Raw genomic sequence first — 27,391 nt, 5'->3', positions numbered from 1 at the left:
GTTGAATAGTCGTCACACACCCCACAATACGTCCTGGCGTCCACTTTGGGAAACACTGACCTGAAAGTTAGGATCTTATTCTATAACAGTGTCTTTCAATTAAGAGTTACCACTGCAAAGAAAAGTTGTCTTCCTAACTGCTAAAAGGTTGAATGTTTAATCTTCATTCTGTTATAGAAGTAAAACAATTCAAAATGTTTTAAATATTCCAAAAGTCTTAGAACCCTGAAAACATGTCTATGGACCCTCATTTAAAAATCTGTTTTTCCTTTTGCAAGGAGGTATATCACTTCTTGGCAGAAGCCGTGCATCTGACCTTTTATAAACTGCTCTGTAAATATCATCGTTGGTTAGTTTGTGAAAGACTAATGTGTTTCCACTAACAAAACTGTCTTTCCAGGGTTGCTGCTTTCTAGAATAATGCTTGTTTTCCTGCTGGGCTTTCTATTGCTGGCATTTTTTTTTTAAGGCAACTAAATTTGTCTAAGGGATTGCACTTTGAGGCAATCCAAGGAATTTTAATCAAGAACCAATGAAAAGCCGCAGTCTCTAATGGAAGGAAAATGTGACAAGGTAGCAGACCTCAAAAACACTAACCAAGTAGATGTTCTAATATTTGGTGCTTCAACTAGAGGCGAACTGTTTCTAAAGCGTATTTTTAAGTAAATGTTAAAAACAAATGAAGCATTTTCTTATGGGATCACTGCTCCTATATTAAGTAATAGCAAAAAGCAACAGAGTGGGCTTTTACTGGGAAGTGACGAAGAGACTACGTTTGGACATCAGCATGACTCTTCTAATGCACACAAACAAATTAATCCTCCTATGAATAAATGAGCTTTAAATTAAAGTCTTTGTTTAGGAAAATCGGGCCATATTGCTCAAAGGTACTAGGGCCTCCTCTGGTCCTTTACGGTTCTTAGAATTCTAATAAGCTTCCAGGCTCCAGGTGAGGCTGCTGCTGTTGTCTCTCTCTGAGCCAACTCACACACCTCAAAAACAAATATATATAGTTACTCACGTGCCCCCATGGGAATGTACCGTAAAACCAACAGGAAGAAAAATAATAAACATGTCACATCATAAGCACTTGCTACGATGCATCGCTTCAGGTTTCCAATGGCTGAGCTTCGTTACAATAACCACAACGCGAACGGCTTTGGGAAACAGGACAATAGGTCAACATGTAGGCTAAAGGGATCCATCACTCAAATGGTCTTCTTCTCAAAGCACGGCCGTCTGTGTTGAGCTGAAGCTAAGACTTGGCATGGGAAGACTTTGTTCATCCCAGTAGCTTCGTAGAGAAAAAGAAAACTAGTAAGTCTGGGTCGAAACTCATTTTTGATGAGTCAAATAAGTTTTTGTAAGTAAATCCTTCCTTGTGGATCCTAGAAAAGATTCCACGTTAATTAACCTGGTATGTGATCGGGCTGTTTGTTAGAGATGACCCCGAGTTATCTGTCATAAAAGGCTAAACTATTAGGAAAGTGTGCATTTCCTAAGAGGCTCGATATATGCCCCTTGTGTAAGAATAAGAGGAGGTTTTTTTTTATGTGATTATGATTTATCTGGTGGGCTTAAAACACTGCATCAGAAAAATACTTTAAAAATTTTATCCGAATGACAATTATGTCCTTACTTTACTGGTGTTATTCTTAATTTTCAATATTCAACAATAATCCAGGAAATAAATGAACCCTTCAGCAATTTCTTTAAGTTAAAAGTATAATGCTGCGTGCTGGTGTTATTTTATTAAACCGGGGTAGAGTAGCCGGGGACAGGAGTTTTATTTCCTCTTCTTTTGTATCCTCAGCACTTAGATCAGTGTCTGACACATAGTAGGTGTTCAATAAGTATTTGTTGAATGAATGAGTGAATTTTATGCTGAGCCAATAAAAGTCACGCCCTTTAGTTACATAATTACATGAAGACTGTAATTATGATTGTCAGAATAGAAACAGAGATTGCCTTTTGTTGTTTGTATTTTCCTAAAAATGAGCAGAGAGCACCTAGCCATTTTAGTATTGTTGCTTTAAACAGAACTAATTCTTCTGTTTCCAAAAAGGATCTTATTTAAATGAATGCTCATGGGGGAAATGTCTACTTTTAAGTAAATCAGAAGGAATCCCTTTAGTTTACATGATTGGTACTTTGGGTCTTTTCCACATATGTGTGTTTGCATGTGAATTAGGGAGTGTGGTCTACCTGTGTTCTGCACGGGTCACAGTGCAGTGTGTGTTTGACATGTAAGATCTCCAGGTTGGATGCCATATATTATCTACCTACCTTATATTAGTTTTTAGCTGTATGTGCAAGTTTGCTGGCAAACAATAAAGGTTCTACTAGACTTCCAGAAAGGTATCAGGTCTTCATTCTCTTAGAAATGTATTCTATTACAAAACCCTAGTACTCAAATATTTCTAATTTTTCATTTTTCTGTGATATGTACTAGGGGCATATGTACTAGGGACAAGAGAATTATCGGCAGCAATTAAAATATGTGATGGTGCATTGCAGGCCAGGGAGAAAGATCTCACCAACAAGTATTTTGAAGCATCCGCTGTCCCCAGACCTGCATAGAGCACTTTGGGAATTCCAAGTAGAGGAAAACGAAGGGTCTGACGTAAGGGACCTCTCGTCAGCGGAGGAAGTAAAGCGCACGTGCACGTGTGTGCACGTACTCACACAATTAATAAGAGAACAATCAAAAAACAACACATGAATAATAATAATTGCAAGATGGGAAGATTAAAAGCTTATTTAGAAATCCATGAGTACAAAGTGCTCTCTGAGAGTGGAACTCGTCAGGAAAAGCCCTCTGAAGTAGTGGGATTTGGGCAGAGCTTGTTAAATGCAATATTTTATGTTGCCTTTCATTCAACAAACAGTCGTGAAGTGGGTATGTGGGCGGGGCTAGCTAAGCCTGGGATGTCTAGATGAATGAGACAAAGTCAGGTCACCCGGTCTTATTGTTCATTTTGACCCTAGCACATACTCTGTTCTGTATCACATTAGATTTTTACTTGACTGTTTCTAGATGGAGGGACTGGTGTTGACTTTCTGGTCACTGTGAAATCAGGGAAAATGAAAGGAGTGACAGGATTTTGGGGTGTCCAAAAGGAGCGTAACTCAGGTCTCGGGCACACATGGACTTCTCAAAACCATCTAATTGTTTGGCCTATTGTGCTCAAAAGTATGCAGATCAGCTATGTGCCATTTTGCTTACAAAAGAGTTGCTTTATTGAACTTTTCAATTAGTTCAATACGGAGATGCAGATTTAAACATTCCCTCCAACGTTCTGTTGGTTTTTTCAATTTCTAATACTTCTAATATTTTATTCAAAGATTTTTACATTTTTTCATGGAGGAAATTTTGTGGGTTTTTTGTTTGTTTATTTGTTTGTTTGTTTTTTTTTTTAGCTTTTCTTATTGCCACATTTTAAAACTAAAAATTGACGATGAAACTGACCTACCTCGCCTCTGGGACTCTCGTGATCCAGCTGCCCCCCCACCATCTCTGACCATCTTCTGTATGGGTTTCCTGGCTCCCCTCCCCCGCCAGCACCTCCTCATACTGCCCCCCTCACCTTTCTTGTGTTTTCTGGTTCCATCTAAATGCTGCTCTCTCTCCAGGGTCTTTGCCTAGTTCTGCTGGTGCATCTACCTTGTATTTCCAAACTTATATTTCATTGTTCCACATTTCAAAATCAGTGTATGCAATATGGAATTTACTATAAACATGCTTCCTTTCCTACTCAGCTAACCTTGGTCAGTGTGTACCATTCACAACTTCTCAGCAGAAAGGTACCACACTTGCCTGGTTTCTGTCCACTTCTTTTAAAAATTTTTTTATTACATTTATTGAGGCGACATTGATTAATAGGATCATATAGGCTTCAAGTATACATTTTCATGATACAAGATCTGCATATTGCACCATGTGCCCACCACCCAAGGTCAAACCACCCTCTGTCCTCATATATTAGGCCCCGCCCACTCCCACAGCATCCCGCCCCCTTCCTCTGGCAACCACCACATCGCTGTTTGTGTTATTCCCACTTCTTTCTCATTCTCTCTTATAGATTCTCTTCTGCCACTCATTCTTTGAACAGGAGTGTTTGCCAGGGTGCTGGCCTGGCTTCTCCTTTCTTGTCCTCCCACATGTTCTCCCCACGGTGAGCTTTCTCAAACCTCTATGCCCAACCCAGCTCCCCACCCCAATGTGCCCCAAATCATATTTGTCACTTCTCCCTAGGGCGACCCTCTCCTCATTCACCATGTGCTTCCTTCTATATTTGGTGACTGAAAGCATGTTTACTGGCCATCCACTGCGGAAATCCAGAGATCACCCTTGACTCTTTTTCCACATTACTTTCCGAGTTCGGTCAATGATGTTGATTCGACCACCTCACTGTCTCAAGAGTATATACTCCTGTGTCTACCTCTATTACCAATGCCTTCTCTCAGCCCTCATCATTTTTCATCTAGATTTCTAAGACACCATCCTAGTCGTTACTCATAACAGCCCATTTTGCAGAAGAAAAAACTGAGGTTTAGTTAGATTAAGTAACTGTTTTTTGTAATGACAATTGTTGCTACCAGGATTCAGACCACAGATTATAGTGCTTCTTTGCAGCCGTGTGGTCCAGGAACCCACATCACATCACCTGGGACCTTGCTAGAAATGCTGAAGCTCAAGGCCCCCCAGGCCCAGTGAATCAGACTCTGCACTTACCCGCATGCCTAGATGACCCCTGGGCCTGTGAAGCCCAGCTGTGGGCTGGGGTTGAATTTAATTATCTGCACTTGCACACTAGTGAGAGTAGAGCGGGTAATTAGATCCCATACTTGCCTTCCTGTCCCTACTCTGTAATTCCCTCTCAAATGGAGTTACCATGGTTTGAGGTGAGATTCTTCTCTTCTAAGACAGAAGCCTTTTTAACCAATGGCAATGCATCTTTCGAACACAGAGAAGTGGGGAACTGGGGTCACAGCTGTGTGACCTGGGGAATGTGTGCTCCCTCTGGGGTGCCAACTCCATGCCTGGCCATGAACTCAACTATTTATTACCTATGTTAACAGGAAAAGGGATAAATAAAGGTATTTCAGAGAGGCTAGCTAAGGTAGAGGGAAAACATAGTCCCCACTGTAGGCTTTTTACACTGCCTGGTGCCTGACTCATACTTGTTTATAGTCATGAAAACAGAGGTGGAGAATAACTAAGGCTCCAGTGCACAGCGAGTTGGCAATAGATGTAATCACAAGACCCAAGAATTCCTAGCTCTTATTCCCTGGCTCTAGCAACGGGACCACACACGTGAAATCATCTTTTGTACTGATTATTGAGTCCTCCTTTACAAAAATCTTGCCCTGGGAACACTTGTCTCTATTTCTGAGGCCGTGTGCGCAGAGGAAATCATGAATGCCACCTCCTCTGCTTGTGCAGGGGAGATTTGCTTCCCTTTCTGTATTTGCACTGACATCTATAGCCTGTGCTCCCCTTCTTTGATGCCTCAGAACTATATCCAAAGACTGCTATTGTCTTACTGCGTATGGAAGAAAATCCTTATCTTGGCTTTACAATTAACACGGAATTGGTAACTGGCCATACTGATGAGTCTGGGGAGAGAACCAGAAGGCCGGGGAAAACGTGAATGGATTCCTTCTTTTAAAGGCAGACTTAGTGAAATTTATAGCACTGAATCCAATCCCATTAAAACGGGTTGTAAAAAAAATAAGTTTCCATGCTCCTAAGCTGCTCGTATGTGGCAGTGGCCTCTCTGCATGCAGCGTTTGTGTGGGGGGTTTTGGTTCTGGGTCAGGCTGGGGCAGAGTGGCCCTCAGATCTGCTGCCTCCACCGAGGAGTCTTGGGAGAGGAACTGCTGGCAACTCTCTCTCTAAGAGACACTGGAGCCTTCTTCAGATGGGGAAAAAGGAAAAGTTCAACCAGGCACAGTTTCGTAAACACCTGTGACTCACTGGGAAGCCCACGCGGCAGAGAACCAACGGCGGGAGCAGATGATGCTGACCTAGTTTTCTAGAACAAAGGTAGGATTTACTCTTTTGGTTGTCGTGAATTTTCCTTCTTTATTAAGGGAAAGGAATTTCATTGGCATTAGTTCTTAAGGAAGGCAGAGGCAGATAGTGGAGGGTGGGGCCCCGTCTTCTTTATCCTCTATGTTCCCTGCCTGGCCCAGCCACCAGGCCTCCACCACCACCTTCAAAACCCTTATCGGCCCACTGAGGTGGCAGACTTCTTTAACCTTTGACCCAGATTGTGTCTGAACCTTCATCTGGAGGAAGCAAAGTTTTGAACATCACACCACTAGACTTCAAAAGCCCCTGCGTTTGTCTGCTGTTCTTTATCAAGGATCCCAATACCTTTGTCTGACCTGCAAATAAAGAGGAACCTGCTCGTCCCCATTTTCACAGTGACATGCTGGGTGAAGAAATCTCATCAGAGGAGAGTATTTATTTTGTTTATTTGCTTTTTTGTTTCTCGTTTCTAGTCACAAAATAAATGTAAACATAGCGTAAGAAAGACCTCCATTTCTGCCTCCCTGAAAATACCTATCGACATCTTCAAAGTAAGTCTTGTCAGTATTTTAGGGTCCAAATTGTAAAAGTCTGAGGTTGAAATATTTTGCAATCTTTTTAGAGCAATTTGCATTTGAAACAACACTGGCTGTTTGAATGGACTGCGCTGTATATTCCCCAGTCAGATTCCTGGGGTACTTGCACTTAAACCAAAAGTGCTCCCAGGTGAGGATATGCCTCAAAGCATGTGGGGAGGGCAACGTAAATCCGAGGGCATTAACAGAAGACGAAAACCCAGACGGAACCAAAGGACCAAAGAAAAATTTGTAGAAAAATAAGTTTTAATCTTTGTAACTGGGAAATGCTGACCTCAGTGCATTGAAAAAAAAGGGACACCCAGCTGACTTAAATCAAAGTCCAAAACTAATTTTGATTTATACTTGCAACTCCTGTGACTTGTTCTTTAAAAAAATAATTTACATTAGTTTTATTTGTCCTGTCAGTTAAAGTAACTGAGGCTGCCAAAACGCTGTCATTTCTTGTAACTGATTACTCCCCCCTCCCCATGGCTGTCATCTGTGTCTCAAGTGCATTTGTCTTTGGAATGTTGTGCCTTTATTGCCTTTTGTGGGATCTGTCTTAGTCTGGCATTTTTACTGTGCTAGACACATTGCTATATTACAGTAGGCCAAAGGTCACCTGCACAGCCATCAGTTCTAAGAATGATTTTTTGGTTAATAAAACTAATTTTCTTAGCTGAGGGCTACTTGCTGTGAGAAAGATTTATATTTACCAGGTTGTATTTTCTAGAAAGTGATAGAACGCCAACTATAAAACGATCACTTATGATGCTATAGTGGTTTGTCAAAATGTTTATTTTTTAGTGTATGGGTTTTAAGCTCAACAGGAAGTTTGAGGTTATGTGTGAAGTGACATGATGAAGCAACTATGTGTTTTGAGAGAATGTATAACAAGTGTTCTTTTCCTCCTGGCTCAAAAAATTCCTAGGCAGAGAGAACAGAGGTGGAGTGCTCATTGAGAGCCAGGATTTGGAGCCAAGAGATGTGGAATAGAAAATTGCCTTAGTCATCTGCAGTGATCTTAGACACATTAATAAATTATCTAAGCCTAGATTTTTTTCATCCATAAAATGGGCATGACAATAGTACCTGCCTTTATTTGGAAGATGAAGTAGTACATGCATAAAAAGGACTTAACTCTATAAAGTGTATCAGTCAGGCTAGGCTGCTTATACTGTGTAACAAACAGCCCCATAGTCTCATGGGCTTAAAACAAGTACTTCTTCTTTATGCTATATGTCCACTGTAGGTTAGTGGGGTGCGGATGTGGTCTGTTCAAGTTAGTCATTCAGGTATTTAGGTGATAGAGCAGTCATTATCTTGGGCCTTGTTGGTCACATGCAGAGAAAAAATGAGCTCTCATGATTTCATGCCAGCAATGAAAGCCTCAGCTTAGAAGGAACGGACACCACTTGTCTTCAAATTCACTGGCCAGATCAGCTATATGACCCCACCTACTTTCAAAAAAGCCATGATGGCATAAACTCAGGAGGCAGAGAGTTGGAAATATTTGGTAAATAGCACTAATGATTATCACATAATATTTTATGTACATACATATACGTATGTATCTAAAAGTGTATATATATGGTATATGTGTTTGTGTGCAGAGAGAGCAGCCAATTTACTCTCTTTCTAAAGGTGAAGCAAGTAGAGTTACTCCAGGAGATCAGTGTCCAAGTTAGGACAGCCAGACATGCCACATGTGGCAGGGGCCACCCTACTGAATGCTCCAGGCAATTCAAGGAAAGGGGTGAGATCAAAAGGCCACTTAAGGCATCTGGGCCCATTTTCAAGGAAAGAGTTTCCCTAACTCCACTGAGAAGAAGCCCTTCCACTAGATATGGTGATATCTAATATCACCATACTAGATATTTAAAAGAACAGTACTATATAAATGATTTTTTTTTCAGTAAGTCTATGTGCAACACATAGAACAGTAATTGGCAAAAAAGACAAGAGTTTGTATGGGTGACTATCAGCTAAAATGCCACGTAGGATGTTGGGTAATAGGGAACATGACTACAGTCAGTGGGTTGGAGCTAAATCCACATCAGGTGTGAAACTTGGCAAGTCACCTCAACTCCCAGATCCTTAGTGTCCCCGCATGTGTAGTGGGGGTAACGCCTGCCTCTGCAGGAAGTTTGGGTCACAGAGCAGAGGAGATTACGAGAGAACTCAGAAAGCATGGTGCAGAGTCAACTGGCAGACAACAGGCACTCAACAGTGTTCACCTGTTCATTCATTCAATCATTCAATTCACCCACAGAGACCATAGATCCTCTCTCTCTGAGTTCTTTAGGAAATGCAACATTGTTCTCACTTCTTCTATTCATTAAATATTTTAAGAAGTGGAGTTTCCTAAACAAACTCTGCCCCGGGGATGTGGTGATGGGTACAGAATGGGCAAAGGCCTCCATGGCAGGCACAGAGGTCTGAGCTACCCAGGTGTCCCTGGGCTCTTGGCCACGGGTCAGAGTTGCATTCCCCACTCGGTGGGTGGGTCAGAACCGGTCAGGGGAGGTTCCAACTCAAGAACCCACTCCACCATCTCCCATGGGTCTGAGCCATTTGCCTCTCTCAGCACAGCCATGTCCTGAGGGAGACTCAAGAGCCTCCAAGAACTGAGTGCTTGGCAGAAAGAGCCTTGGGCAGGACCTGGGTTCTGCGCCGCACTCGGCTGCTGAGTGACTTTGTTCAGCCTACTTAACCTTTCTGGCCCTCAGTTTCCTTTCGTGTAAAGTGTGGGATTTGAATTAGGTTGGTGGGCTTTCAAACTTTTTTTTTCAGAACCAAGGGAAATCTTGTAGTCCCCAAGGTTAAAAATAATAAATAAATAAACAAACAAACAATTAATAAATAAATCCAGCAGAATGGCTCTGAATTCCCAGAGGGACACGCTCCAAGTTCCCTTTTAACCTTACGAAAGTTTATTCAGCTCTTTAAATGTTTCTCTTGACCCTGGTGCCTGAAAGCTGAGAATACTTCTCTGTATGTGGAGGCTTCTGAGCCTTTACCAGGCCGTGAGTAGGCTCCCACATTAATCCACTGTCTCCTTTGTCGGGAATTAGTGGTTCAGCTTGCCTTCAGCCACCGAGGTAGAAGTTGAGGGAACAGAATATAGACCAAAAATATAAGGCTAGGGAACAACTGCCCCAAAGCTTCTCTGAGGAGACCTGGGGCAGGGGCAGGATGAGGACCGCCACTCCTCCTCTGGGTCAAGATCATATCAGGAGGCCTCGAGGAAGTCCTGAGAGAAGTTATAACCAGAAGTAATGAGAGGGGAGGCCCCTGGGGGTGTCCACACACCACAGTTTTGCCCAAAGCCAACCTGTCCCTTGCCAGCAGCCCCCCAGCAACTGGGAGCCAGTTTGAGGTAGGACTTGCCTCACTGGTGGCAAGGAGTAGAGCAGCATCAGCAAATACCAATTCTCTTTCTTCTGAGCGGGAACAGGTGTCTCCATTTTCAGCGGCAGCATCCCCTCCGCTTTGCTTTCCTTGGGAAGCAGCCTGTGGAGGCGGCAGGTGGCCGGGAGCCGCACAAAACAACTGATGTTTTCCAAACACTCACTTTACATGCGTCCTGTGCTTGGCAATGGGCACACGTTGTTTTAGTTAATCATTAGTGACCCTTTGAGGAGGGTAGGGGCTGTCGCTCTTCCCTACCACTAACATCTCTAATGAGAAGACAAGATAAAACTCTGAGCTGTGGGGCCCCCAAAACCAAGAGGCCTGGGAGAAGTGGGGAACCAGCAAAGGAGACCGAGAAGACTCATGATAGAAAGAGAGTGGGAGGAGGGTGAGGGGGCTTTTCAAACTAAGTCCTAGGTGTCCCTCCGGCTGGACCAATTTAGGTTGCTTGAACCAGTCCTGTAGCCATGAAATGAATAGATAGTGTCTATTTTTGAGCTAATCACTTGAAAAGGGCCTCGGTGTGGCTTACTTGTATGAACATTCATCCTTGGAACTGACATGGAGGACAATCCCTTACAATCCCACCCAAAGGGAAAATTTAATACCAGGAAGCAGCCAGTAAAGTGAATCCATGATCTCTCCGCACATTCTCCAGGGGACTGATAATTTGCTCTCCCGCACTCCTAGAGCCTTTTATTCATGCTGATAGTTTTGTAGTTATTACACTGTTACATGGATGACTGTCTGTTTACTGATTTCTTCTCAGATTGTTAGCTTCTTGAAGAAGAATCATGTTTCATTCATCTTTAAACCCCAGGGCCAAGCCTAGGTGAATATTTGTTGAAGTGAGTTAAATGTGAATATGTGAAAGTATGAAGATTTTTGTCTTTCTGTGGGAGCTGCTAGGTGATATGAAGCCTTACAGTAAGAAGAAGAAAATTAAAACCCTTCAAATTCTTTCATGCATCTGTTATTTAACCACATAGACCTATACCTGGTTAAACTGCTATTGTGAAGTTATTTCTTATTAATTTTTATCTGCAAGAACAATTAGTTCTTAAATAGCTTTAAAGCAGAGTAAAAGATCTTTTTGGTAATTGAATATACACACAGCTACTGGTTATGAATTTGTGAAAGGTGCTTAAAGAAACTGTAAGGACCTATAAATTCATAATATGTACATAATATTATGCACAACATATTATATATGTATGAGGTCTATCCAGAAAAAGTCCAACTGTTGTTAATAAAACCAGAATGGTTTGCACAGCATTGATGTAAGCTGGCAGCCAAGGAAAGTGGGCTGGATTGTGCATGCATGAACAATGGCGACTTCACTGTGCCAGTCAGTGGGGGTGGTAGATGCCCACTGAGTGAGCATATGCACTGTGTGGCCATCACATTAAAAATGATTGAGCAAGTAGAGCAATGAATCTGCATCAGAGTTTGCATTAAGCTTGGAAATTCCACTGTGGAAGTTATTTGGATGATTAAGAAGGCCGCAGGTATGGGCAGCTGGTAATTGGCAGCTTCAACATGACAATGTGTCCGCTCATGCATCACGTCTCTTGCAGAGTTTTTTGGTAAAACCTCAATTCAGCCAGGTGACTCAGCCCCCTATAGCCCAGATTTGGGCTAACCCAGAAAAGCCCTGCACCTTCTGGCTTTTCCCAAAAAGAAAATAACCTTTGAAAGAGAAGAGATTTCAGACCATTGATGAGATTCAGGAAAACATGATGGGGTAGCTGATGGTGGTTGGAGAAACTGTGAGGTCCCCAGGTGCCTACATAGAAGGAGGTGTCATTGCTGTATGTACAATATTTCTTCTATCTTCTTCAGTAAATGCCTCTACTTTTCGTGGCCGGATACTTTCTGGACAGGACATGGCTGGATACTTTCTGGACAGACTAATATCTATTTTATATAATTTGAGTGCTGATTAATACTCCAGTGATAAGGCAGTTGGCCCAAGGGAATATGGTGTAAAAAGAAAGTAAAAGCCTTGGGAGGAAACCAAATAAATAGGCATATACTCTGCTAGATTAGGCTTTTCCCCGTGTTGTTATGATTTTTTTGTTGGACACGATTTGTCCCACAGCACAACTGAATCTCTACAGTGAACTGTATTATTACGGAGTTCTAGTTAATTCTGTGCTTGGCCACAATTAAAGCAGCCTAGACTTTCTTAGAGGAGAATAGAAAAAGCCAAAATATTTTTTCTGTTCAGTATTTGAGTAAGAAAAAGAATGGCAAAATGTAAAATGTAAGCATTCAAAATATTATAAACTTATATTATTGCATTATATTCATGTAATCTATCTTTGACTTAATACTCTGGAGATATTTTCTATTGTTACCTCCTCTCATAGACATATTAGGATATATCTGTTTACATGTGTCATTTCAGAGGCTTAAGCACTAATATATAACTTTTTTAAGGTACAAAAGATTCCAAAGGTTTATTTGTTTGCTTGTTTATTTTTAGAAGATGATCCTTATCAAATAAATTATTGGTGTTTACAATTTCCCTTTAAAGGCACTTTCTTTAGTTCTTATGAAAAGCACTGATTATAAGGATGGAGACTTAGAGAGTCCCCATGGAGTCCGTCAGCTCAGGGAGCTTGATGACTGTTCTTGGACTATTAAGCAAGTCGCCAATTTGGTTGGCCTCTCTTTACAGTAAAATTAAAAAGAGGGTACCTCTGGAAAACCAGATAATATAATCAATAAGGCATCTGGTAAATAAGATCAATTAAGAATAAAAAAAATCATACATGTGAAAAAACAGGTAACTACTAGAACAGATAAGACATTGGGTAAATATGACCAAATAGTGATGTAAACCTCAACCCAAATCAGCTATCCAGGATACAATTCTAAGCCCAGCGATGCTTTTGTCCCTTTACTAGGTCTGTCTAGACTTTTGAGAAGTCACGGTAAACTCCAAAGGTCACAAAGAAGTTGACTTGAAGTGTTCTCCTGGCCGGGCTGGGGCCGGAAGTGCGATGTGAGGAGCAGGGTGCACTTTGGGAGCTTGTGTTCAGGGAAATGGGCCTTTCCCCAGTGCAGCTCCCTCCCCTGTTTCCCATGTGGGGACCCCGTGGGGTGGAAGCCGGGGAGCAGAAAGCTCAAATGCAGAGTGCAGAACAGAAACGATGGGAGAACACCGTTCTTCCATGCAGTGCTCTCCCTGTTTGGTGGTAAGGGCTGGGGCTGCATTTTATGTTGTTATTATCCTCTGCTCACCGGCAGGGCTATCAGAGCTCTTTCCCTCTGCCTTTGAAAATGACATTAAATAATTCTGTGCAAGTACATTTGAGAAAGCCAGCGCAGTAGCCTCTTAATCCCCTGAGCCACTTCAGCACCTTGAAAATGAGCAGAGCACGGTGGATGGCTGCGTTGGTCAGTTGGAAAGCTGTACAGACAGGCCGTGTGAGTCATTCCATTTAAGGGATCTTTCCTCCTGTGGTCACCCAAACCTCCTCTGCCCAACAGCTCGGCCGCCTCCCTGTGGCCCGTCGTAGCCTTGCTTCTACAACATGGGGTCAGTTTGGGGGGCAATTGTCACCTTCTTCTCCCTCCAGGGAGCAATTTTTCTTCATAAGTCTCCTTTTTCCCAGCGAGCAAAGATGACCTGGGAATTTGATAGCACCAGAGTTACAAACTATACTTTCTCAAGAGAGAAATATTACTTTATAGAAACTAGCTTTTATCCTGCTGAGAAACTATACTGTGCCATGGGGATTGTCTCTTATCAGAGCCGTGAGGGCTGAAGGAAGGCTGCTGGAATCGTGTGTGACCCTGCAAAGGAACTGCAGTTACTTAAGGGAGGAGGTGGGGAGAGACAGAAATGTCAGCATAAGCCAGTACATCCCTCGTGCAGAATGAGCTTGATACTCTTAAACACACCAGGAGAAAAGTTCTCAAGGTTTCCAAACTCCTAGGTGATGGTGGAGTTCTTGGCTAAGTTCCTAGAGTGTTATTAGGCATTATAAACATCCTTTGAATGCACGCAGTCTCCTGAGAACAAAAACATTGTCATGGGGATTTTAGTATTTAATCTTCAGGGGGTATAAAGCTTTTATTTTCCATTTCTCAATAAAAACAAACCTTTATTATGTAGACTAAGCTAAAGAATATTGGGAAATAATTTTGGAACAAAAAAGACACTTTATTAGTCAAATAGCAGTTATCGAGCACTTGCTGTCTGCCAGGCACAACGGAGGGGGTGGGGCGACATAGTGATCCCACAGGCATGTCCCTGTCCCATGAAACTTAGACTGCAGTGGGCAGGACAGGTGTGGAGCAACGGTGATGAGCAAGTCACGCCGAACAGATACTCAGGGACGGCAAAGGACACCTCCTTGTAGGATTCAGACATCCGGTATACTGGAAGAAACACAACAGGAAAAGATACTCAGGATTCCTTCTTTCTCCCTAAGGTCCCCTTTGGGCATGTAGGAGTCGGGCGACCCTTATTTCTTCTTAGGGAACCTGGAGGTCTTCGACTTTCTTATGCAACACCTTCCAGAGAACATGCACCATGTTTTAAGATGCGATTTATTTATTTAGGCTTTTCAGATGTATTACTTCCCACAACATCTTCTCAGAGTCTGTTTTCACTCTATGATTTTCCTCACTATGTTCAAAAATCGACATATAGCTACAGGTTAAACTAAAAGTGTCCAGTTATGTGTTTGTCCCACTCAGAGATATTTCTGAAGAACAGTAACTGTTCACACTAGCAAACTTGGACCATGTCCATTCATACCAAAATGATGAGCATAAACATTTTTTTCTTCAGCTGAAAGTCTGTGCTAATAATTTAGCTTTTTCGTTTTGTTTTAATTATGGATATTTTCAAACATGCACAAAAGTGGAAGAGGGAGTATCCCAATGTACTCATTAAGCTTCAAGATCTTTGTCAAATTTATTTCACCCCTGTAACTTCCCCCCTACTACACACACACCTTTAAAAAAAATCTGGAGTATTTCACATCAAATTTCAGTCATTATATGATGTCACTCACAGATACTTCAATATTTATATCTGACAGATAAGGATATTTAAAATACAACATGCCATTACCACAACTGATAAAATTACCAAAAATTCTTTGGTATCATGTAACATGGCTGCTAATCAAATTCCTAGTTTCCCTCCACATCCACGTCTCTTCAACGTCTATGTTCCTCTGTATTTTGATCTTCTTTTTCTACTTTGCTAAATGCTCGTAAATCTCTAGCTCTTCTCCAGATGAGTTTCAGACTCACACAGTTTGTTTCCCCCTAATGAACTCTCCTTAAATGTTACCACACAGGTTAAAAAGTAACATTTCCCTCCCCAACTCTAAACCTTTCTCTTTTGTTTCTTTTAAGCTTCATTTTTAGATTTTTATCTTATAAACAAAATACAGTTGTTTTGTTTTTCCACTAACCTAACACTACATCATCCAAGTAAATTGCCCAGTGCGGTCCTGAAACATTTTGAGTACTCCGCAAAGTTAGCTAGTGTTACTAATAGAATCCGAGGTTATTCCTCCATTTGTTGATTTCAACTGTATGCAGTCCAGGGGACTCTTTTATCTCATTAGTACACAGAGTTGGGTTCTTGATCATTTATGAAAGTCCAATCAAACGGCACAAGAAAGAAATAAATGAAATCTCAGCATACATATATTTGAGTTTAAATTTAGATTATATTCTATTAAAAAATATGTACTACAGTCAGGCTACTCTTAGTCATATGCTTGCTGACTCTTTGCAGTTCCTAAGGTTTTGAGAAAGCTTAAAGTAAACCAACATTAAAAAGCAGGTTTGGGCATGCACCACAGTTGTGATTGGATTGTGCAGTGCATTGGACAGGTACCACCGTCTGACATACTAGGAAATGCTTTGCTACCAGCGTTATGTTTAAATGAGCAAAAACATTAATTCCAGCAAATGTTTAGATCAGGGTTCTACACACTTTTTATTAAGAGCAAAATAGTATATATTTTAGGCTTCATAGGACTGCCCTTGTAGTGGAAAAGCAGCCATAGACAATACGTGAATGAAGGAGCATGGCTGTGTTCCAATAAAACTTTATTTACAAAAAGATAGCAGGAGGGATTTGGCTCACAGGCTGAAGTTTGCTGATTCCTCACTTAGATGATCATTTATCATTGTCCAAAATGAAGAATACAGTTTTGGCGTGGATCTTCTCTGACCATGAAAATTTTAAAAACCTTTGTATTTCCTCTCTTTATAAAGTTAATACTTTTAATGTTATGGGTCTATGAATAGTTATGGGTCTATGAATAGACTCTTTTCAGCTGCCATGTAAAAATGTGTTAGTCCTGTTATTATAATGTTTGAAAATGTATGTAAAAGCATTACTGTGGCTCATTAGAAGTCCTGGAAGGGCTGACATGGGACTGGGCAAGCAGTGCGTTCTCCTGTAAGGGTTGAACTTCACCTCCATAGGGACCCAACTTTAAGTGTCCAAGTTTTATAAATTCCAACCCCTTTCCTTTGTTTTTCCAGCCCTGTGGTAGTAGCAGCTTCCTGCATTTGCTGTCTGTGAGAGCAAATAGGTTTTATTTTTACCTGCTTATATATATATCTTCTGCTTGTGTATTTACCTGCTTATATATATATCTTATATATATGTATGTATATATACATATATATATACATACATATATTTTACCTGGTTAATAATTTTGTATGGCTAACAGTTCTTCGAATTAAATTTTCTCTGTTCAAATACTGATGTGGTTTTTGTCCCCTGAGTGGACCCTAACGGATACATATCCTAAAATAAAATTCAATTCAGTTATTAAAAAATTACTAAATATTTTTGAAACAAGTTGGGTATGTGAATCTACTTTTTCAACTGTAAATTTTGTGAGATCTAATGTCTTCAATTAAATTAGTATCCAAGTTGTAGGTATAAAGAGACTGCAAAATATCTCCTTAATAATTTTCTGGTGATAATATGTTGAAATAATACAATTTTAAACATATTAGGTTAAATAAAATATACTGTTAATTTGCTTTTCCCTATTCCTTTTTCATGTGGCTACTAGAAAATTTTACTGTCTCTCACTATGAGCCATGGGATGGGGCTGTTCTACGTTGTTTTCCTACATTTTCATCATATTTTACGTGAGGATGAGAGTCCAAGGGAGGGCACAGGGATGTCATAAGATTGAGAGAGGAAGAAAGGAAAATTTTTTTTCTTCATTTTTATATATACCTTAAGGTCACAATGCTCAGACTAGTTTTTAAGAATAAATTACATTTCAGCATATTGCAGGGAGCCATCCAAATTTCCCTTTTCTGCAATAATTGAATTTTATTTTATATTATTCTTGATATCTGAGTCATTGGCTAGAATTCCCTTAAATATTTTTAATTAACTAGATTAATTTCTTCAAAAGTATTTGACTGTGTGTAGGTCTTTGGCAAGATATGTACTTTTTTGATTCAACATTTTAAAAAAGTATATTCTGGTTTTAAATCAATCAACCAATCAAACTAGCCTTTTCATTCCATTTAAAACCAAAATGTTATATTGAACATTTAATATAACACAATAAACACAAATGCATAAATGCATTATTATAACTTTTAATAAACCCAAATGCATAAATGATATAAGTATTGTGGTCTGTTTGGATTTATTAATATTCATTTGACTAGAGAAATAAGTGTAAAGTTTTAGGTAGAAATTTAATAGCTTTTGAACATAGAAAGTGGTGGCAAACACAATTTAGCGTTCTAAATGGCTGGTTATGTTATCTCACAAAAGGAGCGTTTAGCCCTGGCTTGTGTAGCTCAGTGGATTGAGCTTGGGCCTGTGAACCAGAGTATCACGGTTTAATTCCCAGTCAGGGCACATGCCTGGGTTGCAGACCAGTTCCCAGCAGGGGACACATGAGAGGCAACCATACATTGATATTTCTCTCCCTCTCTTCTTCCCTTCCCCTCTAAAGATAAATAAATTAAATTAAAAAATTTTTTTAAAAAGGTGTGTTTAATCAGTGAAACGGGCCTGTGACTGGAACTCAGCATTTCCCTCTGCAATTTGGGACTGAGATCTAGCCTTTTGAGCCTGAATATAAAACCAGTAGGCAGTTAAAAATGGAAAATAATAACCTTAAATTACAGCATATAAAACAGGTGCAAAACAAACCTAACATCAATGATTTAGGTGATATATACTAAAAGAAAATGTATGTAAAGTAAACAAATTTTGTAAATTAACTCTTAAAATAAAAAAATACATATAGCTACACTTTAAAACAGAAAACTTTAACCTAATACCTTTTAAAAATAAAACTTTACATCATGTAAAAGGCATATTTTTAGTCTTTGGATGTAGAGATAATTTAAATAGTGATTGCTAAGCTTTAATCATAAACAAAGATATGTTTTTGTTTCTATTACATATGCTTAAATTTCCTTGGTAATTTTTGGTTTTGCCACTTATTTGATTGTCCCCAGCTAGCCACAATAAAAGACATACCCAAATCAAAAACAAAAACAAAAAAAACAAACAGTAGGACTGAGCTGAACTTTGTCTTTAAGAAATATTCTTTTTATTAGTCCACAACTCTTTCTTTTCTTGGAAAATGCTCCCTCTCCCTCCTTTGTGGTTCTAAAAATATTGCCATAAAACAAATAAATAAAAAATAAAGAGTTCCCAGCTCCATTTGAATTTCAGATAAACAATGAAGGATAAATAAATGGAGCATCCTAATCTGACAGAGTCTACCTACTTCTGGTTGCACAGCTGGACATGTGACCCAAAACTGGCCAATCAGCATCACTACACCTCGGTTCACACTGATTGGCCTAACATGTAAACACTGTAGCCTAATCAGAGCCTTTCCATTGATTTGATAGAGGGAGGCTGGGAGAGAGATGGTCTCTTTTCCTTTGGATTGCATGCTACAAGGATGTGAGCCTTGGGTGGACAGCAGCCATTTTTTCCTGCCACTTAAAGGGAGCCTGCCTGTAGGAAGAGAAAAGTACAAAAACCCTAGAGATGAAGACAGATGAACAGCTATTTGGAGGTATTGGTGTTTCATGCCAAGGTTAGATAGTCATTAAGTGCTCTCCCCCATCAGTATTGAACAAGCCTAACTGCAACTTCTTACTCTACAACGTACGTTTAAATTAAGCCAGAACCTTAACCATAGTGACACTATAAACATTTAGTCATCTGTTTGGCTTTATTTCTCTGGAGTTCTACTGGGCAGGGTGATGTCATACAGTGTAATATGTCCATACGCACTTATTCTCTGACAGTACATCCATGATATTATTACTATGAACATGGCGGAGGCATTGACCTGAGTTTCCATTTTTTTAAGGGTGTTTAAGAATGCAATGTAAATGGATGTTTTTGTTTTTTAAATTGCCACCTCCATTCTATTCATGTTCTAAGACTGTCCTGTCATTCGGCAGTACTTTCAAACATCAACAGGTGGGCTTCTGTCCCTAGGATCCTAAGGGCAGGATGCTTCCAATACTGCCTTCAGAAGAAGGAGTGGTCTCCTCACTCTGGCTTTAATCCCAACAGTCAGCAGAAGTGCAGCATCATGAGAAAAAGTTTGAAGGCAGGACTCCCTGCTTGATCTGTGGGACCCAATGCAAAAAATATATCTATGTATCTATATCTATGTATCTATATCTGGGACCTCTTCTTCAAAGATGCTTAAGAATTTCAGGATGGCCACAGCAGAGCATGAAAGCGCAGTGTCCTTCTAAGTGTAGGGTCCTTGTAACTGCACAGGGTGCTGACCCATGAAGCCGGCCCTAACTTGAAGGACATAATTAATTTCTTAATGCCTTCCTTTCCCTATCTGTAGAACGAGAGGCAAAACTGGCTCTTTAGTAATAAATACTAATGAGTTATTTGTGAATTTGTGAAGCTCCAGGCACATAGTGGGTTCTCAGCTGAAGTAACTACCCTGTGATTCCATCATACGTGGTGCCGGCATGAGACCTCCGCATTGGCCAGTTGTGAACTCAGAGCCTGGCTCTGCCGCTCCCTGTGGCCAATAACCTGATGTCTCTAAACCTCAGATTTCTCACCCGTACAGAGGAGACAATAAATGCATGCACTCCTGAAAGATTATTTTGAGGATTAGGTGAAGCGATGCATTTAAAGCATTTGGCTCTATTCCTAGCTTACGGGACTCTCTAAATGCTAGCTGGTATGGCTATGTGCCAGGCCCTGTGCTAAATGTTTTACATACACTATCTCATTTAATCCTTACAACACCTTGAAATTTTGATATCATTTCCTTCAGTACATTTAAACTGGGGAGGTTAAGTGCTTTCCCAAATGTCACACTGTTACTTTGTAATGGGGCCGTAATTGAGATCCCAGGTCTCTCTGATCCTAAAACCTATGCACTTAACCACTGTGCACATTGTCTTTAGCTGTATAGTCTTCCTTCTTCTCTTTCGTTCCCACAACCTCAATGTCTGTCTGCAGTGAGGAGGAATGCAGCATACATAAGGAAATTTTTCAAAATTAATGTATTTGAATGACCATTGTAAGATGCCTCTCTATGCATCTGTCTGTCTGTCTTATGAAAAGTAAAGGAAAAGTGGCTGACCACAAAAGCAATAACACATTTAATGACATATGAACACAAGAAAACTGGTTTGAGAATTAGAGATGCTTATCAAACATCAGCGGAGCTAGGTTTGTTTGCCCTAATTACATGTTCTTCGTTTGGGCGTTTCTGAAACAATACTGTGAAGGGCCTTTCGTGTTTTCTTTCCACTGAGCAATTATCATTCTTCTTTGGAATGGATGCTGCTAATTTCTTATGCAAGACAGAGCAGCACTAGTCACACCCGTGTGTGGAACCTCAACACCAGAGCAGTTCAGATTGCAGAAGCTAAGATCAGTCTCTGCTTGTTCATTCTTTATTTCCCAGCTACAGGGGCGTTGCTGTTTTAGTTTGCTTTTGTCCTGGTATAGAGTTTGACATTAAGTTCAGGGCCTAAAGAAAATATGAGCTGATGATTTTACTTTCAGCTTGGCCAGCACTAGAACCCTGGAAAGATTTCTGTAGCCTTGAAAACTTTGAAAACTAAAGCCACCTTGAAATGTTGAGATGATCAACACTTTCAAGAACTTTTTCGAGACCAGGATTTTTCTCTTGTTCTGAAATTGATTAAAATTAAAGTGACAGCAAAAGAGTTAAACAGAGTTAAAATTAATGTGCCATTTGTATTTTAAATGAATGAAATAGCAGTCCTTTTTATTAAATGTCTGCTATAAGCCTGATACTTTACTAGGATAGGAGAGAGAGCTACATATAAATTTATTATTGCTAAATTATAAAATAAGCATAATTGCTGTTGTCCATTCACTCTCTTCCCTGTCATTGCTCTTTTCCTCTCTTAAACAGATTTCTTCCCCTCTAATACCCTCCGAGGTATATATTCTGAGAGGTGTCAATAAGTGATCTGTGTTTAAGAGGCACAGCTCAGTAACATTTTAGAAAAAGATACATTAATTATAAAAGCAGATTTTACTGAGTGTGTCTGTGTGCTGGTTAGGTGCTAGGTACTTGACATTCATTACTTCATTTAATTCTCCCAATAAACCTATGTGGTAGGGGCTACTGCTATCCTTATTTTTGTTTAAGTCACGCAACTGCTGAGTGGCAGAGTCATGATGCTAAACCAGACAGTTTCTGTGACAAGTGGAACATAGTCACCTCCCCCCAAACCACCTGTGGACTTCTCCGAGCCATCAGTGTGCCACAGTGCCCTGCGAATCTCCAAGATGTGGATATAGTATATTGTGGCTCCTTATCTATTTGTCTTCCTTTCTTGTTTTATTTTTCATGGAGGATCTCAACAGATTAGAATTCTGCAGAACACATTTTGGGAAATATGGACCAAGATATTTGTATTTTAATGAACAACTTGGAAGACCAAAATGACTTCAGGAACAATTCTAATAGTTTTTCAGAGACCCATGAGTTAAGGAAGGGAGGTGGGTGACTATCAGGCCGTTCAGTTGCCTCTGAAGTCCCCCTGTGCACTCAGTAGTTCTTGTTAACTTGTAAGACTGGTAGGCTTTTTGAACCTTGTTTTTCTCTTGTTAAAGAAAATAAATATAACAGTGTAATTCTAAGGGTAAGTGAAATTATATAGTAAAAAACACAAGTTATGAAAGTAAAAAATGGGCAGTCATAGTCATGAATTTCAGCCAAGTAGCTCAGTCCCTACTATGTGTCCACACTTCCACAGTCTGGGGCATCTAGTAAGTCAAATAAGATGCTGAGCCTGCTCTCAGCCTTGGAAAGATATGCTGCTCTCAAAGCCCTTTGGTTTGTAGGTAATATAATCCCACTCAAGCTCTTAAAAATAAAAGACAGTGTGTTACAAATATCCAGTTTTTACAGAATCCAAGGGTAGGAAATAAAGCCGAGTGTGGTATTTTTAGCTCCTGCAAAGTGCTCAGGAAGGAGGTCTGCTCTGCCTCTCTTGGGGCTGCAGGATCTCAGGCCTTTATTTCTCTCCAGAATGTTCTCCATTTGCCTGCTCCTCTCTATTGACTTGCCGAGTTTTCATCTTGAGTGTGGCAAAACATGGCCACCACTCCCATGTCCACATGACCTTCCTGTGCTGGTCACGAGGCTTTTTACCTCTTGATTCAAATCCACAAGATAAAGAATTTGACTGGCACATCTTGATCAGATGTCTAACCATGGTCATCAGCTGTGGTCATGGGATGGGCTCCTGTCATATACAGGTGCCAGCAGGGACCATGCTAGGAGAGGCAAGGATAGGTATGTCTAGTACAATACTTAAGGAGACCAGGCCGTAAGATCGAGAATTATTAAACAATAAATTTAACCTTTATTTTCATTTGACTATATTTTTATGGGTCTTCACAGGAAACAGCATTCAGGTATGTCTAGGTAGAAGTATATAATGAATATGATCATTATTTTAAGTGAAAGATAAGGCTTCAAGGAATTAACAGTTACTTATCAATCTAGGATCTTCAAGGCATATCCTACACTCGAGATTCAGAGCTTGTTTTGGGTTTTAAAAATATATACATCTAGGCTGTGGAGGTTAGTCAGTACCTAGGTATACTATGGATGAGTCTCTTTGGATTCCTGTGCTATGTTCTCAGAAATTTGAAGTATTGGAAAGAACTTAAGAAAGACCAACCTGAAGGGGTTTTCTGAGGCCGATATCTTCAAGAATGGCTGTATGATAAGGAGTTTTCCAGAAGCTGGTGGTAAGTGTGCAGGGGAATCAAAAGGACTGGTTAGCCCAGGATTGCCTAAAGCTCCGGAATGGAAGGGGCAATACAGTATTCCGAGCTGAAAGCCTTAGTTGTACTTTTCCCCCCACTAATGCACACTTCATTGTTACAGAGAAGTAGGCAGCATTTTCTTGCTGATAGCACCTTTGGTCCTAGTTCTTTTGTTGCATCCAAGGAGATGCTCTGAAGTGGAAAATGAAAAAGCCAAACAGTAATGCTCTGTTTTAGCTTTCCGGAGGAGAGAGTATTCCTCATAAGGGCTCTGCCTGAGATGGACTTCAACAGTTTCCTCCATGGAGAAATAACCCTGTCCTATTCAGCGGTCGATAAGCTAAAAGAAGCCTGTATGGTAAAGGGATGGTGGGAGCAGGGATCCCACTTCGGGGAGTATTTCCTAAAAATCCCAAAACACAAATCAGAAAGAATATATGCACCCCTATGTTCACAGCAGCATTATTCACAATAACCAGGACATGGAAACAGCTCAAGTGCTCATAAGTGGATGAGTGGATAAAAAAACTGTGATATGTTTACACAATGGAATACTACATGGCTGTAAAAAAGAAGGAACTCTTATCCTTTGCAACAGTATGGATGGACCTGGAGAGCATTATGCTAAGTGAAATGAGACAGTCAGATAATGACAAGTACCATATGCTCTCACTCATATGTGGACTCTAAATAACAAACTGACAAACCAAATAAAACCAGAGGCATGGATACATGGAACAGACTGACAGGTCTCAGGGGTAGGGAGTTGGGAGGCTGGAATAGATTAGTCGAAGAACATATATGCATAGCCCATGGTCACAGACAACAATGGGGTGAAGGCCAGGAGTGGGTTGAGGGCTGGGTGGCAGGGAGAAAATAGAAGACATTTGTAATCATGTCAATAATTAAAAAAAAAACAGAAAAAGAAGCAGTAACAAGGGACATTTTTGCTGTTGAGGCAGCAAACCTTTGTAATACATATAACTGGACATAGAGCAGTTCACAGCGGGACTCAGTAAATCCCCATCACCTCTAGATAACTTCAGGCAGTACCCCAGTGAAGACGCCAGCTGCTCACCTGGGACAGCACGGGACCCAGGAAGAGGACAACTCGGGTCCTGACAGAAAAGGACAAAGCAGATGAGACCTGGAAAACCATGGGGGCAGGGCCCAGTCATACATGACTATAGATCCACGTTCTAGGCAAGGAGAATTGGTGTTGAAATGAGACACCTAAGTTCATTGTAATTCTACATAAAAATACCCTATTGTGTTATTCCGATATATTCTGATATTTTATTTGTAAGTGAGCCTCATTCATATTCCATGGCAGCAGAACATCTGGAATGGCATAACTTAAAAGCGGCCTCCCATCAGAAATGAAATTATGTAAACTGATTAGAAGAAGGACTACAACTCAGGAGCTGAGGCACGGATAAGGAGAGTCATTAAAATGACAGCACAGTAGATAAGACTGCTCGTCCGTGCAACAAAAGAATGAATGATAGGAAGGGAATCCCCACTTATGATTCCAAGGGTCCAATCAGGATGTGTGGCAACCTAAAAAGTATACACATCACTTACTTTATAAACATTTAGCGAGCACTTCTATATGTCAGGCCCTTTTAGTGATGGTTCACATGTATCAATCTATTTAATTCTTATCTCAACAATGTAAATTAGATGATGTCTTTATACTATTTTACAGATTGAAAAACCTGTAGCAAAAAGTGGCTCAGTAATTTACTGACGATCATGTGGTTGGTAAATAATAGAACTGTGATTTCGATCTCGGCAGTCTCATTTCAGAGCACACATCTTTCTGTTTCATTTCAACTAGAAAGCCAGTTCTCTGTCTTCCTCCAGGTCTTTCTTTGTCTAAACCTTAGAGGTTGGAGGAAATCTACCAGAATTTATCCTAGACAAATAACCAAGAATCAAGATGGGGGGGAAAATGAGAACCCTTTTCTCATGGAGTTCACATACTAGTGGGGGAAATAGACCTAAGCAAGTAAATAAGTAGACATATAGTATGTTGGATAGTAATGAAAGCTATGAAAATAAATAAAATATAGTAAGAAACTAAGACTGATAAGCAAATAGTACAGCACTAGATAGAGTTCACATTTGAGCAGAGCCTTAATGACAGTGTTCTCACCAGTTTATTCCTAATAAACAGTTCCTTTAAGAGACCATATCTTAGACTTATCATTCTTAGGATGTCAATTATCCCAAAATTGATTTATAGACTCAAAACAATAGCAATTGGGCAGTCTTATAAAAATCAGCAAGCGGATCTTAAAAAGCATAAGAAACTGCAAGCATTTTGAAATAGCCAAAGCAATTTTAAAAAAAGCAAAATCGGAGTGTATTACTACCTGATTTCAAATTACTGTAAAATTACAAAAATCAGTTCAGTGTGGTATTGATGCAAGTTTGCACACATAGGTCAGCAGAACAAAATAGAGAGCAGAAACCATCCCACACATATATGGTTAATTGACATTTCAACAAAGATGCCAGGAAAATTCAGTGGGGAAGGGAAAATTCTTTTCTAACAAAGAAAAAAGAGCAATTGAATATCCGTATAGGAAAAAAATAAACACAGACTTTTTTATCTTAAGCCATGCACTAAAACTAACCCAAGTTGGAGCACATACTCAAATGTAAAAGGCAAAACTTTAAAACTTCTAAAACAATATACAGGAGAAAAAAATCTTTGCAATTTTAAATAGGTGAATATTTTTAGCAGCAAAAAGGAACCAAATATAAAACAGAGAATTAATATATTGGACTTTATTGACTTCCAGCCAAGATGGAGGTGTGGGTGGAAATATTGTGCCTCCTTGTACAACCAAGTTTAAAGACATCAAAGATTTAGTAACAAAAATGCAACCAAAACAAACAGAAAATTGAACTGTACAGAAGTCTGACAACAACAAACCATTCAGCCAGAGCGGTAAGAGGGATAGAGTCAGAGGCTGGTGGAGCAGAGTCACACAGGAAAAAGTGGCCAGACTGACCCAGGCACACAGGGAGCAGTTGGCAGATCCCAGGTGTGGGGTGGCAATGGGCGGAGCCAGTGAGGGCGCAAGGCGGCTGGCTGACCGAGGTCACATTCACACTCAGATAAACCAGGCAAAGGAGCAAGCGGTGAGACAGATCGTGCAAACCAGGGCCCCAGTGACAGATATTAAAGCCTAAAAGCACCAATTGGAATAATTTTGGGGGGTTGAGGTGCTGGGAGAGGCTCCCAGGTTCACAGAGGGTTGGTTGGAGAGACCCACAGGGTCCTGGAGGATGCACAAGCCCACACACCCAGGAACCAGCACCAGAAGGGCCTAATTTGCTTGTGGGAAGCAGCAGAAGGGACAGAAATCCAAGAGAGAGCAGAACAAAGGCCATTGCCCCTCTCTGACCCTGCCCCCACATACAGTATCACAACCCAGCAACTGGGTCGCCCGCCCTGGTGAACACCCAAGGCTCCACCCCTCATACATAACAGGCACAAACAGACCAAAACATGATGGCTCAAGAATAAGAACAGCTCAAAGCCCCAGAGCCAATACTTCTAAACAACCAAGAGATAGCCAACCTATCAGATGCACAGTTCAAAACACTGGTGATCAGGATGCTCACAGAACTGGTTGGTTTTAGTCACAAATTAGATGAACAAACTAAGACTAAACTAAGTGAAGGAAAATGCACAGGGAACCAATAGTGATAGGAAGGAAACTGGGACTCAAATTAATGGAGTGGACCAGAAGGAAGAAAGAAACAACCAAACAGAAAAGGATGAAGAAACAAGAATGCAAAAAAATGAGGAGAGGCTTGGGAACCTCCAGAACATCTTTAAACATTCCAACATCCAAATTATAGAGGCACCAGAAAGGAAAGAGGAAGAGCAACAAGTGGAAAACTTATTTGAACAAATAATATAGGAGAACTTCCCCAATCTGGCAAAGGCAATAGACCTCCAGGAAATCCAGGAAGGTCAGAGAGTCCCAAAGAAGTGGGGCCCAAGAAGGAACACACCAAGGTACACCATAATTACATTAGCTAAGATTA

The sequence above is a fragment of the Artibeus jamaicensis genome, unplaced genomic scaffold (genome assembly GCF_021234435.1).
Source record: "Artibeus jamaicensis isolate MK-2021 breed Jamaican fruit bat unplaced genomic scaffold, CSHL_Jam_final contig_851, whole genome shotgun sequence".
Lineage (NCBI taxonomy): Eukaryota > Metazoa > Chordata > Mammalia > Chiroptera > Phyllostomidae > Artibeus > Artibeus jamaicensis.
Note: the sequence above shows the minus strand (reverse complement) of the source record.